At 33.7% G+C, this 14,253-nt stretch overlaps 1 long non-coding RNA gene across 1 annotated transcript; it reads right to left on the reverse strand.

The window, feature by feature from the left end:
* Positions 1-5,689: 5,689 nt before the first annotated feature.
* On the reverse strand, positions 5,690-7,257 carry LOC111369230. Its single transcript, XR_002698082.1, has 3 exons — positions 7,011-7,257; positions 6,265-6,337; positions 5,690-6,005 (listed from the first exon to the last, which is right to left on the reverse strand). It is a non-coding gene; the product is annotated as an uncharacterized LOC111369230 (long non-coding RNA).
* Between the last annotated feature and the right edge of the window lie 6,996 nt (positions 7,258-14,253).

A 14,253-nucleotide genomic window follows, 5' to 3' on the forward strand; every position in this document is an offset into this window, starting at 1 on the left:
TATTTATTTTAATACTTTTACTCTGGTCAAAGGCTAAATTTGCAAAGTGTATTATTAGATGGGCTATTTGACCCAATTTCCACTTAAATTTATAGCTACGAATAATTATATTAAGCTAGTTTATTGTCCTAAGACTTTAAATCATGATAATAAATAACATGGTTAAATTAGATGTATATATGTTTACAAAGTATATCTGATTAAGACCATGTTTGGTAGATTTTTTTGAGGATAGGTCTTGTAAAAAGTGATTTTTTTTTTTTTTTTAGAAAGTGTTGTTAAACAGTAGGGAAAAATTATGAATCCATGTATAAAATTATTTTATTGAAAAAATATGTGAATAAATTTAGAAAAAAGTGAGTTTTAGAAAATCAGGGTCAAATAAGGACTAAATAATTTTCTTTATTAATTTCTAATTGTGGTGCACAATTTCTTGGAATGTTTTGCTATTGATTAATTTATTAAAATTGTGGTGCAAAAAAATAGGATATGTGATTTATTTTTAATAAAAAAAATTTTCTTCTTATAGTGAACTATTTCTGTGGTGATTAAGTACATAGTCTCGCATTGAAACAAACTTCTCTAAATCTCGAATGTTCTTATGTGTCTATTCTTTTCTGTAAATTTATTGATCGATATAGAATTAGGATTTCTAATTCTCAACAATTGATATAAGAGCTTTTAATTTTGATTGAGATCAATGTTTGACAAAAAAGGAATGTTACTGTAGGGATATGCAAGTTTGATGGGAAGAAATTTGCATTATGAAGGATGCAGATTGAAGATTATCTTTACAGTAAAAAATTGTATCATCCTCTTTTAAATGATAAGTTGGAAGGAATGAAGGACGATAAGTGAAAACTCCTTGATCATTAGGTGTTGGGTGTTATCGGATTAACACTAATGAAAAATGTTGGTCACAAAGTGACGACGGAGAAAATCACGATGAAATTTGACAAATGTATTGTTCGATATGTACAAGAAGCTCTCTGCAGGTAACATGGTACATTCGATGAGAGTCCAGACTTAGTACTACAGCAGATTTGTGGGTCCACACAAAAACAGACTTCATCCCCAGACTTTGAAAGAATTGATGCGTGCCCAAGATTGGTTGTGCCTTCAACATCATCGTATGTGATATATAGTTAGAGTACTTTGATATTTGTTATTCTTGTAATTTCGTCTATTATTAACAATTTTAGAGAGAAAAATCTCCAGCTTCGTCACCGTGCACTAATGTTGTACTAGTATCGATGATGAGGAAATGGACGAGGACGCAAATTGATCTTTTTAATAAAAATTTCAATCTATGTTTGCTATTTGTCCTTGGAGTTTTCATATTAATTGTAATTTTCATTTTCTTATTATAAGTGAGTTTTGAAAATGCAAAGAGGCTTCATGTTGTTAGCATTATTTTGTTCTTAACCTACTTTTTATTTATTACACAGGAATCAACTATGAGTCTTTCACATATACTCGAGGAGAACAATGATGACTAAAATTGAAAGAATTTTGGGTTTTTGAGAATTTATATTTTTTCCATTCTTGAACTTTGTTAGTCAAGTGTTACAAGATTAAATTTTTGTTTCATCGTAATTGGTTGTTTTGTTGGGATTTTCTTGAACAATATAATGCTTATTTTTTGTATCATATTGTGTACTTGTTTAAACCACTAATTTCGCAAGATTCACATAAGAACATACTGTGCTTCGCAACATTCCATTTTTCTTAAGTCACATAATATTACTCCTTTAGACATGCCATAATTGCTATAGAATATACAATATGATACAAAAATAAGCATTATATTGTGCACGTAACAATAATATATCTAAAAATGTCAAGAAACTACAAGTTATATTATAGCAACACAACGTCTTACAATATATTGCCTTACATTTTGGGGAAATAAATTAACAAAAGACTATAAATTGCCAAACGTGAATTTTCATTATTTAGTAATATGAAGTGATCGGAAATAGAAATTTGAAAATAATAAAAAGGATTTTGGAATTATACCTTCAAATACACACGGATGTTATTTAATTATCCAATTGTTTCTATAATAAGTCCCTACATTTTAGTAGCTATTTAATGACTTGGAGATAAATATATATCTTGATTGCAATCGGTTACCTATATTTATGTTTTGGGTTATTTAGTAATTTCGAGATTTTATGTTAAAAGATAGAGTATTTTAGGAATAAAATAAATGTGTTAGTGTTTTTGGAATTATCTTTCTATATTGGGTTATACTTGAAAATTTTGGAAGGATCCCTCCTTTTTTTTTTGGTTGGATGGAGTTGGAGTTGGAGTTGGAGTCGGAGTTGGAGTTGGAGTTTTGGATTTGTTTTTGGGTTTGGGTTAGAGATTGGGTTGTAAGGGTATTAATGGAAATTTTCACATATTAAAAGGATAAGGGTAATTATATTCACATCACAATTTTTATTTTTTGTATCACATTTTAAATTGCACTTAAAGTTTCTAATCTTCGTTCAACACTTATATTCCAATGATTTTTCACGTCATTCTTATCCTCAAACTTTTCATAGTCTATATATTTTGTATTTAATAACAGTTTTATATCCAAAAGTTCGTTGAAATAACGTAAAACAACTTATTTTCTCGTCATATTTTTAAAATAAATAAATAAAAAGTGCAAGAGATATTTTTCTTTATTTCAAAGTATGAAAATAAAATATTTTGATAAAATAATGCTATCTAGTACCAGTTTAGGAGACTACATTTTATAGGTTCGGTTATATGAGTTGTTTGACTTTACATTTAAATAAATCTATTATTTAATGTATATAATTGTCACCTTGTGCTTAACATTAGTGATGATGCATAACATTATTTTTTTGATATAAATCATTATCAAAGATGAGATATACTAATTAGTGGAATGTTGAATATAAGAATTCGACAAAAAGAAGTTAAGAAATAATTACTACAATGAGCAAAGATCTAGGAGTTTAACTGCAATTAAAATGTAATATAGCAACTAAAAATTGTGATGGCAATATAAACACCAGAAGGATAATTCCAAGAACACTAACACAATTATTTTATTCCGAAAATACTATGTCTCTGTTTGGAGCAAATTAAAATTTAAATTTTAATCTAAATTAAAGTCAACAATTACTTTTATTCACATATTTTATCAATTTTTATCAAAACCTAGTAAAAATTGGATTTTAATCCCACCAAATAGAGATTATATTCAGTAATATAAAATTTCCAATGATCCAATTAACCTAAATTTAATTTCCTGGTTGCAGTCACGATGAAATTGTTTTGTTAATTATTTGACCCGCAGACATGCCCTTAAATTCGTTCATTTCTATTCCTGAAGGTAAATGTATTTAATTCATAAAATGGAACAAAAGAAAGGTTCAATTAACTTGTACCATTATAAAAAAGTCGAAATACATCAATTTTTATTTTTATTTATTTAATTATTATTATTATTATTTTATTTTTTTGGGTACCAACAAAAGTAAGATAAAAACTCTTAAATTACAGAGTGCGGAAGCATCATTTCGTTTGCACCAATGCTACTCAAACAGGGGCCATGTATAGGGTTATCAACAGGGGATTCACCTCTGCTCTTGATTTGAATTTCGAGGGCTCAGGTGAATCTACCTCAACCCTTGTTTAAAATCATATTCATAATCCCTGTTTGAATAGCATTTCTTGGATAAAGATTATTTACGTTGTCAACCCAACCAAAGTGGACTCACACTAGCTTCGAGATCGTTCACCTTTACTGGCTAGCTAATTTGGGAGAGTCTTCGGATGGATTTTGCTACGCTTAGTCGGGGTGATTATTTAACTTTAAAAAAAACACCATTTTTACTTCTCTCCATATAAATTTTTTATTTTTATATCTCGAATTTCGAAGTTGATATCTATGGGTACAGGAAAATACCCACAGAATGCGTACAGAAATTTGAAATTGCTGAGTTGGCAGCTTGCATTTAATTTACCCAAAAAACCGAGCCAACTCCGAAATCGGATTGAACCCAAAAACTTAAGCTGCCTTTTCTCCAAATTGAAATTATAAATTCACAATTCCCCCACAACCCCAAATCACAGAGCCTGCCCCGCCACTTTCTTCATCCCAAACTCGAAGCAAATCCGGCAGCCCAGTGATTGTCCCCGCCTTCCGACGGGGGGGAAAGAGCATTCATCGCAAGATTTTCTATCCCATTGTTTTGGCACGCGAATAAAATCTCCCACAAGCGATTTCGGGTCCCGCCTTCACAGCCCCCGGTACCGGTTCACAAGGTTCGTTCGCTTACTTCATCTGAAAGAAATAAATTCCTACCTTCTGATACAAGATACCATGTGTGATTCTTTGGGTTTTAGGAATGAAGATTTTTTGGTTGTAGATATAGTTCAAATTTTCTCGTATTTCGTGTCAAAGGAGTCGAAGATTCTTAGGAAATTAAAATGTAGTTTCTTGAATTACATCGTCGCTCTCTGTCTCCTCATTTACTTTTCTAAGCTCTCAATATTTTCGCTTTTGTAATGGAGATAGTATCTCCATGTTTATGAGCTTCTTTGCTAAATAACTTTTTATCACATGCTTAAACATCAATGGAGCAAGTGGGTCGAGGCGGCCCTTTTTGTTCCGCTGCCCTATTGGTGATTTTTGGGAGGTGGTGTGGGACTAAAATATTCGCATTTTTCGATTGGTTTACTTATTTGTTATATTCTTTATTACAGTCAAGATGGGAACATAGTCCTCGCCTCCACACCACACTGACAGGAGCAAAGCATTGATTGTCATAGACTTATTTGAGAACAATTAGTTTTAGGAATGAAGATTGTTGGTTGTAGATATAGTTTGAATTTTCTCATATTTCGTGTCAAAGGAGTCGAATTATGTTTGATGCGTGAGTCGTTTAGGAATGGAGTTGCATTCATGGTAGTTTATTTGTGTCTTCGACAGTTGTTGATTAGAATGAGAGCACCGTTAATGAAGCGGTGAATCATAGCCAAACGAAGAATATGAAGACTTGCCAAGAATTTTCAACAGTTTAGCTCGAATTATTGAGAAATGAGACATCGACATATCATTGCACATAACATTTCGCAAAGAAAAAGGAATTTTTGAATGTGATGAGAAAGGAAAGGGACCGACTTGAATGGGTGATGTCAAGTATTTGCTATATGCTTTGTTTGTAACGTAGGAACTTACAAAAATTAGTTTCTTTTCTAACGTATTAACTTTTTGAATTTAGTAGGCTTTAATGTACAATGTTTAATTTTGTCAACATCGTTCGAGCGTTGGACATAAGTTTATTATTTTGCGAATCATTGTAATATATTAACGGGTTGGATTTATGTTTCTTATNCAACATCGTTCGAGCGTTGGACATAAGTTTATTATTTTGCGAATCATTGTAATATATTAACGGGTTGGATTTATGTTTCTTATTTTTTTTGTCTTGCGAACCATTGTAATATATTAATGGCGTGGATTTATGTAACATTTGCAGATTGGCCGTTGCTGTAATTACGTATTTGCATGGCATATTTGTCATTGGAAATATAAATTTATGTAGTTTTGACTGTTCAATTTACGGATCAAAGTTTATGACACAATAATAGACTTAATGACTGATCATTCTATCCACTAATTCCTTAATTATTAGAGTATTTGGATGGAAAAAACACAATAATAAAAGGTATTCTCGTTTCTTTGTCAAAGTCTCCATTAGCAAATTTACTTTAATCAACATGTCCCAAAATGTTTCAGTACTACATTTTTGAAAAATTATGACAAAAGCACATTACAAGCTTAATTTCTCATCTTTCAAAAACATTCTTGCACTGACATTATTGATCCCAAGATGTAGCTCGTGTTGCCTCACGTGACAAATGTCCCGATTTTTCATCACACAAAATTTACGAAGTGGAGTAATATTATCTTTAGAAGTGGACTCCTTGTGCTGTTGCCAGATGAAACTCTTGTCATGCAGCTGAGAGAGTTGGTTCTGTAGAAAATAAAGTGTGAAAATTTTAGGTTGCTGTTAAAGAAATCTACAAGATGATTTGTACTAAAATAAGAAACTGGTACAGTGTAAAAAATGGCACATGACATTATCTCATGATAACCATGCATAAATGTACACATAACGCCTTTTTGACGACTAATATTGTTTTATAAAATAACCTAGGCAGAAACGCGCATTCTTGATCATTGAATATTACAAAAACAAAACACAGATCATTCATAAATGTGTGCAAATATACCTTTCCAGCTAGAATCACAAACTTGGGGCACCTTGATCGGGGAACAGTTGATAGTAATATGGCATGATATCACCTAGAGTACAAGATGAGAATTAGTATATGCTTTAAACCTGTATGACGATACATTCATTATAACGAACTACCTTTGTATTTACCTTGAGCGTTCACAATTCCATTCGTATTTATGAATTTCTATAATGAGGATACTATTTTACTACACTCTTGCACTTAAATTGAGTAAAATATGGATACTTTTTTCACCATCATTCGGTTTCTAAATTGGCTACAAATTCAACTATTAACTGGATAAACCAATGTGTGAGCTAACCTACTTACAACCAAGAACCACAACACCTTTATCCATAATCTAGGTTTCGACTACCTTCTTCAATGTACGAGCTAACCTATTTAGAATCAAGAAGCAAAATAACTTTGTCCATAATCTATGTTTCGACTGCCACTTCAAATGTTAAGCCTTTTTATATACTATATCTATTTCTCTTGGCTCCTTGTCCAAATGGCAGTGGACACTACTAATTTCTTTTCTTTGCTGGTGGTATGAGTTCAATTGTAGCTGAAGGTTATTAATTATATAGGTGGGAAGTTTGTTGAATCACATGCATGTGAAATAATTGATGTTATAAATCCTGTAAGCTTTATCTTCGGAATCTGATACATAATAGAAAAGAACTCGACTGCCACTTCAATGTATGAGCTAATTTATTTAGAACCAAGAAGCAAAATACCTTTTTCCATCATCTACGTTTTGACTTCCATCTTCAAATAGGATTTCGATGTTGGGTTTCGGTGGGATTTCGTCTTCAAGCTAAGATCGACAGTGCACAGCAGTCAGTTTGTCGGCGGGGACAATCACGAGTTGCCAGATTTGATCTTTGGGTTCGGGATGAAAGAAAGCGGCGAGTGTGATTTGGGGTTTTGGGGGAATCGTGAATAATTTCAATGTGAGGGAAAATGCAACTTCAGTTTTTGGGTTCAAACCGGTTTTGGAGTTGGCCCGGTTTTTTGGGCAAATTAAATACAAGCTACCAACTCAGCAATTTCAAATTCTTGTACGCATTCTGTGGGTATTTTCCTGTACCCATAGACTTATTCTATTACATTCTTCCCCATTTGAATCTCATTACATTAAATTTCATTACATTCCATTTTTATCTTTTTTTATTTTCAACCACAGAATCTTCCACAAAATAAAGAAATTATGATGTTTATAACCTATAATCTAGTGGCAAAGATTTCATGACAAGGAAGCAACTCCTTGTGCATGTTTTCCAGGTTCTTTCTATAGGGATATCCATATTTGACAGAGTTTTGAGATTCATTATTCAAAATTTATTTAATTTTCTTTTACTCATTTTCAACTACACATTCACGCAATAAAATATTTTGCGCGTCAATCCAAATTTTTCTACTTTTTAATTACACAACGTTAAAGTTTTTTGTAATGTTCATTGAACGTTGTCTTTATATTTTCTGCAACGGTCAATGAGTGTTGTGTTAAAGTTTTTTGCAACTTTCATTAAATTTTGTCTTTATATTTTTGTAACAGTCAGTGAGTGTTGTCTTAAGCTTTTTCGCAACATTCAACACACATTGTCTTAAGGTTTTTCGCAACGGTCAAAGACCGTTGTCTTTGTCTTTTTTCACAATATTCTTTGAACGTTGCCTTTACCTTTAAATGGATGCTACCGTTTTTGTTCTCTCTCTCTCTCTCTCTCTCCCCCCCCCCCCCCCCCCTCTTTCTTCCCCCCCCCCCCCCCCTTTTTAAACATTACATGTTCCACAATCCTGTTTTTCCTATTTCCATATAAAACATTGACCAATAATCAATCAAGACAAACATTATCTATTTGCACACAAATTATACAAGGGGACTGAAATAAAAATTATAACTTCAATTACGAAACATTTGATCCCTACACAATAAACATAGAAAACGTAATACTTTTGCAATATTGCTTCTTCAAAACACCTCAATAAACACTCTCTAATCCACCGCTCAACATTGTCTTTCACTACATCCACAAAAATAATCTTAGCACTCAAACCCTCATGCCCCAAAACTTGAAGCTCCTCTAGAGTAGCTACATCTTCATACAATTCCTTGTGCTTTTTATCCCGTCGATGGCGATAATAGGAAGAATGTCACAAGTTATTGCTAAAGTGCTTTTTATCTCGCCCAAGTGGCATGCGGTGCACTTTTGCGCTTAGATTGGTTGATGCAATCTTCCCTTCAACTACAATTTCTTCCTCATCATACGAGTACCAATGTAATAGTTGACACCTTGCATTTTCCAAATGTGCACTACCTCCTTGGATACCACTTCGTTGTTGGGACTACAAATTCACAGTAAAATGAACATATTCTCTTTAAAATTAGTATGCTATAGTCTGAATTTATATTGAGGAAGTGAAAAATTATATAAGATACAAAATCTGAGGCGTAAATGCGCGTGAACTCATGTCTTCTACATTCTTATTTTAACTCTGTAAAATAATACCAAAAGTAGAAAGTTATTATACGTACTAAGTTACTTAAAACCATGTTATCATATTATATGTAACGATAAAGTACATAGACCTGAGATAACTTGAGAAGCGCTTCAACTTTTGCTTCTAGTGCTCCCACTCTTTCTGACTGCGTTTGTAGTTGACTTTTAAGTTCCCTCACTCGAGAATTGCTTTGAATTTGTCCATTGACTTTTGATGGTGTAAGTCCAAATCCAAATCCCCTTACTCTTCCACGACGTTCAGGACCTAGAACTCGAGTAACGACATCATCGTGAATAAAATCTTCTACTAGTGTATCGAAAATAGATTGGGCGCAATTTTCTATCTTTTCTGCACTTATGGAACTTAAATTATATTCTAGCTTGTGATACATATAACAAGTTTAACTGTTATTAACAAAATGTTGATATTATACAAATACCAAAGTTTTGGCAACCGCTTCATATATAGATTAGAAAATTAAAAAAAAAAAGATTAGAAAGACTTACGATATAGATTGTCTCGTCGTCGTCGTGGTGTCCCGCACGATGGCTAGTTTGTCATCCACAGTCAAGCCCACATGTCTAGCCATCATAGGAACGATCACAGTCATCGGCTCTAAGATCTGCTCGAGCTGTTCCTGTGTGAGACATGAATGATGGGGGTCGTACACATATATCATCGAATCAGTGAACACGATCTCAGTCAATACAGTGTTGATTCGTGATAACTGGAATGCACGAATGCGTACAACCCTTCCATGGCTTTCCCCCAACACTCGGTGACAGCCCGATGACCCACTCGAGCATATACGCGGGAAGCACTTACTTGTTACCTAGAAGCTGGAGGGACTGATACTCAATGGTAACGGCACGGAAGAACTCGGTATTCAGTATAATGCGGCCATGCTTGTGGAATGATTGTGGATATCTCTCAACTCGATCGCGCAACAAGTCCATGGCCATGTCGATGTGCTACATCAAGGAAAACAAAGACATAAATACTTATTTCATTTACCAAATTAAACATAATGTATACAAAAAGTAACATTAACACTTCACTTGCATCGTCGACGAGTCAAGCCCCCTGAGTGGTGATATCATTAAACCATTTGTATGCGTCCAATATCGTCCTTCCGGCTATCGTGTGCGTGGCTTTGAAAATGAAATAGAAAAGACGTTAAACGAAGCATATACGAGTAATTCTAGTCTACTAAATCATACAATACTTACCCGGGCAACATTCTTCGCCACTCAACCTCGAATACTTTCCACTTCGGATGGTCGACCTCTCGGAACAGATTGGGGTACGTCCCATCGACGAACCTCCTCCTCTTCGCCTCAGCCGTGAAGGGAAAGACGATATACTGTGACGGCACTCTAGGCCTCTTGCCGACCACCGTCTCCGGCATGTCAATAGCACACTTTTTTGCTTGATACACTGCCACTTCCTCCACCCCAGGGCTCGCCACCTCCTCCATCCCCTCATCTGCCACGGTCTCTGACGTGGCCACTCCCTCATCTGTCACTCCAACATCTGCCTCCATCTTCGTCCCCGACGGAGCCACTCCTACATCTGCCACCGTCTCCGTCCCCGACGGGGCCACTCCCTCATCTGCCTCCGTTTTCCTCCCCGACGAGCCCCCCTCCTCTGTCACTACTCTCGTCCCATCGCGCTCCACGGATAAAATAAACAATTCCCATGCATCATCATCATGTATGTATGACTATCGGAGAACCCCATCTCTATCACCCCCATTCCTATCACCCTCTCGATCACCCCCTCGATCACCATCTCCGTCAACCCATCGCCTACCAACTATATCACCTCGAAATGCTGCAATCTCATTCGACAAACCTTCGACCCTTCCTACCAACTGTCGTCCCAGATCATCAACCCTCTCTATCATCTCTTGACGCAACCCGTCGACCTGCCCCTCTATAAATCTGCTCAGACGGGTGTATAGATCATCAAAATAGTGCCCATGACTACATTCGGGAGATCCACATGAGAGGTCTCTGGACGGGGGAGGCGGAGGAGATGCCCTCGACGACGAGGAGATGCCGTCGACAGCATCTCCGGCGGAGGAGGAGATACTGTTGGCGGCATCTCCGATGGAGGAAGAGATGCCCTCAGTGGAGGTGGTGATGCCCTCGACGGAGGTGATCTCGATCAACTGGATCACGCTCCTACACAAGCAACAACATTACAAATTATTAACTTCATTCGTAAATGCTAACTCATACAAAACGGTAATGAATAGATTTTATTTAATTCGCTCACCCAATCTCGATCGTGGATTGGATTTGACATATGTTCATCTTTGGTGTGCGAAACACCTAATTCATGCACAAGACCCTGAGCCTCCTCCTCCATTGATGGGGTCAACTCAGTTATGACTTCAAGATGACATATTAATATTTGAACTAGTTAACGATCATGCAATCAGATGTTCAATCTCATTCGACAATATAAATTACAAATGCATAATACTCACCTAAGGGTCGTCCAAGATAGTCGATAACTGTTTCCCAGTGGAACATCCCTCCGATCGAGATGCTCTCCAATGGTGCATCCGAGGGCAGCATGTCTTCCTTCGCCTCGCAAATCGGGCACCCAATATGGGGATGGCCTCATACACCCAAATCTGCAACACATACAGTTATTATATATAAATTCAATATGAAAATAATTTTAACATTCATTATGTTAACCATTTACCTACACTGCCAGGGGCAATCCATAGGTGTCGTACTTACGCATGGCTCCCTTCAGCTTCGAGTGCGATCTGGTGAAGATGTGGACAATGTCTTCATAACATCTCTGACCCCACGGACAGTCGTTGAAACAATCGATATCGTCAACTATCTCCAGATGGAAGAGGTCGATCGCAGTTTTCTTATGGTGACACCGCACCACGCTCTCAAGGATGTAGACCAGACCAAATTTCAGTCTGTCTAACATCTGATCACACCTCCTGATTGCGTCCAACAGCTGTCCCTCGAAGTAAGCATTATGAAGCCTATTTCTTCTCTGAGTCCCACCACCAGCTGCTTCATCGCCCGTAATCTTTAATCCCGTGATCAGAGCAAACTCGAACATCGAAAAACTGGCGATTTTACCCCCAATTGCAAAGTGGAGGACATCGCTGTCGACTAGACTTAGCAATCGACATAGAAGTGTATCAATAATCTGACCCGAGTATTGCAGATCTCTCAAGGGGTACAAGGGCCACAGGAAGGACTGACGCAGCATATCAGCATGCCGATCATCAAGCAGCTCTAACACAGCTGTAAAACTATCAAAGCTACTATTCCACGTAATTTTGCCTGGCATCTGTCTCAACTCTGCGTCAAGATGATAATCCATCCTGTACAAATTCAAAATGTTAGAACATTGTATAAATCATAATAGTAATAACAGAAAATTTAGCGAACGAAATTGTAACTACAATGAGCAAAACGCAGATTCATAATAATTAAAATCATCAATAATGTGAATTTTTTTATCCTATTATCAACAATGTCAATTTTTCCCAATTATCTCAATTATCCTATTATCAATTTTTCCCAATTATCACAAAATAAAAATAAATATTAAATTTCAAATTAAATTTCTATCAATTATTTCAAATTTCAATTAAAAATTTCCCAACAATTATTTCAAATTATTATTTACCAAAAATGAAAAAATAAAAAAAAATATTAAAGCAAAAATTAAATGTAAAAATTTTATTTAAATTTAGTCGTAACAATTTTATATAAATTCGACAAACTAAATAATTTATTATTTATTAAAACCAAATAATAAAAAAATTTAAAATTAAATTATTTGTGAAAAAAATAAATTGGGAAAAAAGTAATATTATTTATCAAAAACTAATAATAAAAATAAAAATAAAAATAAAAATAAATATTAAATTTCCAACAATTATTTCAAATTATTATTTACCAAAAATGAAAAAATAAAAATAAATATTAAAACAACAATTAAATGTAAAAATTTTATTTAAATTTAGTCATAACAATTTTATTTAAATTCGACAAACTAAATAATTTATTATTTATTAAACCCAAATAATACAAAATTTTTAAAATTAAATTATTAAATTATTTTTGAAAAAACAATTGGGCAAAAAAAATTATTATTTATCAAAAACTAATAATAAAAATAAAAATAAATATTAAATTTCAAATTAAATTTCCAACAATTATTTCAAATTATTATTTACCAAAAATGAAAAAATAAAAATAAATATTAAGACAAAAATTAAATGTAAAAATTTTATTTAAATTTAGTCGTAACAATTTTATTTAAATTCGACAAACTAAATAATTTATTATTTACTAAAACCAAATAATACAAAATTTTTAAAGTTACATTATTAAATTATTTGTGAAAAAAAAATTGGGCAAAAAAAATTAATATTATTTATCAAAAACTAATAATAAAAATAAAAATAAATATTAAATTTCAAATTAAATTTCCAACAATTATTTCAAATTACAATTAAAAATTTCCCAACAATTATTTCAAATTATTATTTACCAAAAATGAAAAAATAAAAATAAATATTAAAACAAAAATTAAATGTAAAAATTTTATTTAAATTTAGTCGTAACAATTTTATCTAAATTCGACAAACTAAATAATTTATTATTTATTAAAGCCAAATAATACAAAATTTTTAAAATTAAATTATTAAATTACTTGTGAAAAGAAAAATTAGGCCAAAAAAAAAGGGCCGACTGTTAAAAACAAAAAAATGGGCCGACTGTTAACAGTCAGGCCACACCAACTGTAGTAGGTATTGGGCCGACTGTTAACAGTCGATTTTCAGCCAAAATGGCCTGTTGCACCAACAGTCGGCCTTCTTCATGCTTTCTCGCCACCATTTTCGGCGAGAAAAGCTTCCAAATTCAAGCAACCAGTATTTTTTTAGACTACATACACCATATTTTACTAATATAAACAAATAATTATTGAAAAAATCTCAAAAATCTAAATATTAAATCAACCAACGGTAACTTACCTTCACAAGACGTCGCTGACGATAGATCAACCTTGCTCTGACCAGTTTTGTGATTTTCAATTTTGTGAGAGTCGGTTTATGTAAGGGTCGGTTTTGTGAGGGGTATTTTAGGATTTTAAGCTTTAAATTCGATTTTTTTTAAATTACAAAAAGGGGTCAAAGGTTACTTTGGAAATAGCATCAGTTTATCCGGTCATTTCCTATAATTTCCTACTCTTGAGGAGGTGAATGGTATGGGTTTTAATGGGTTAATTTCTTGATTGGGCTAACGGGTTTTGGGCCTTAAAATTGGCTGGGCTGGGCTATAATCGAAAGTGGTGATTACACAAAACCATAGTTTAAGTATTCAAAATTCTCAAATCAGAGTGGAAGTTTTATATTTCATAAATCAGATTTTTTTATTAATTATTTAAATAAACTAATTATCAAAAAAATAAAAACCCTACACC

The sequence above is a fragment of the Olea europaea genome, chromosome 20 (assembly GCF_002742605.1).
Source record: "Olea europaea var. sylvestris chromosome 20, O_europaea_v1, whole genome shotgun sequence".
NCBI lineage: Eukaryota > Viridiplantae > Streptophyta > Magnoliopsida > Lamiales > Oleaceae > Olea > Olea europaea.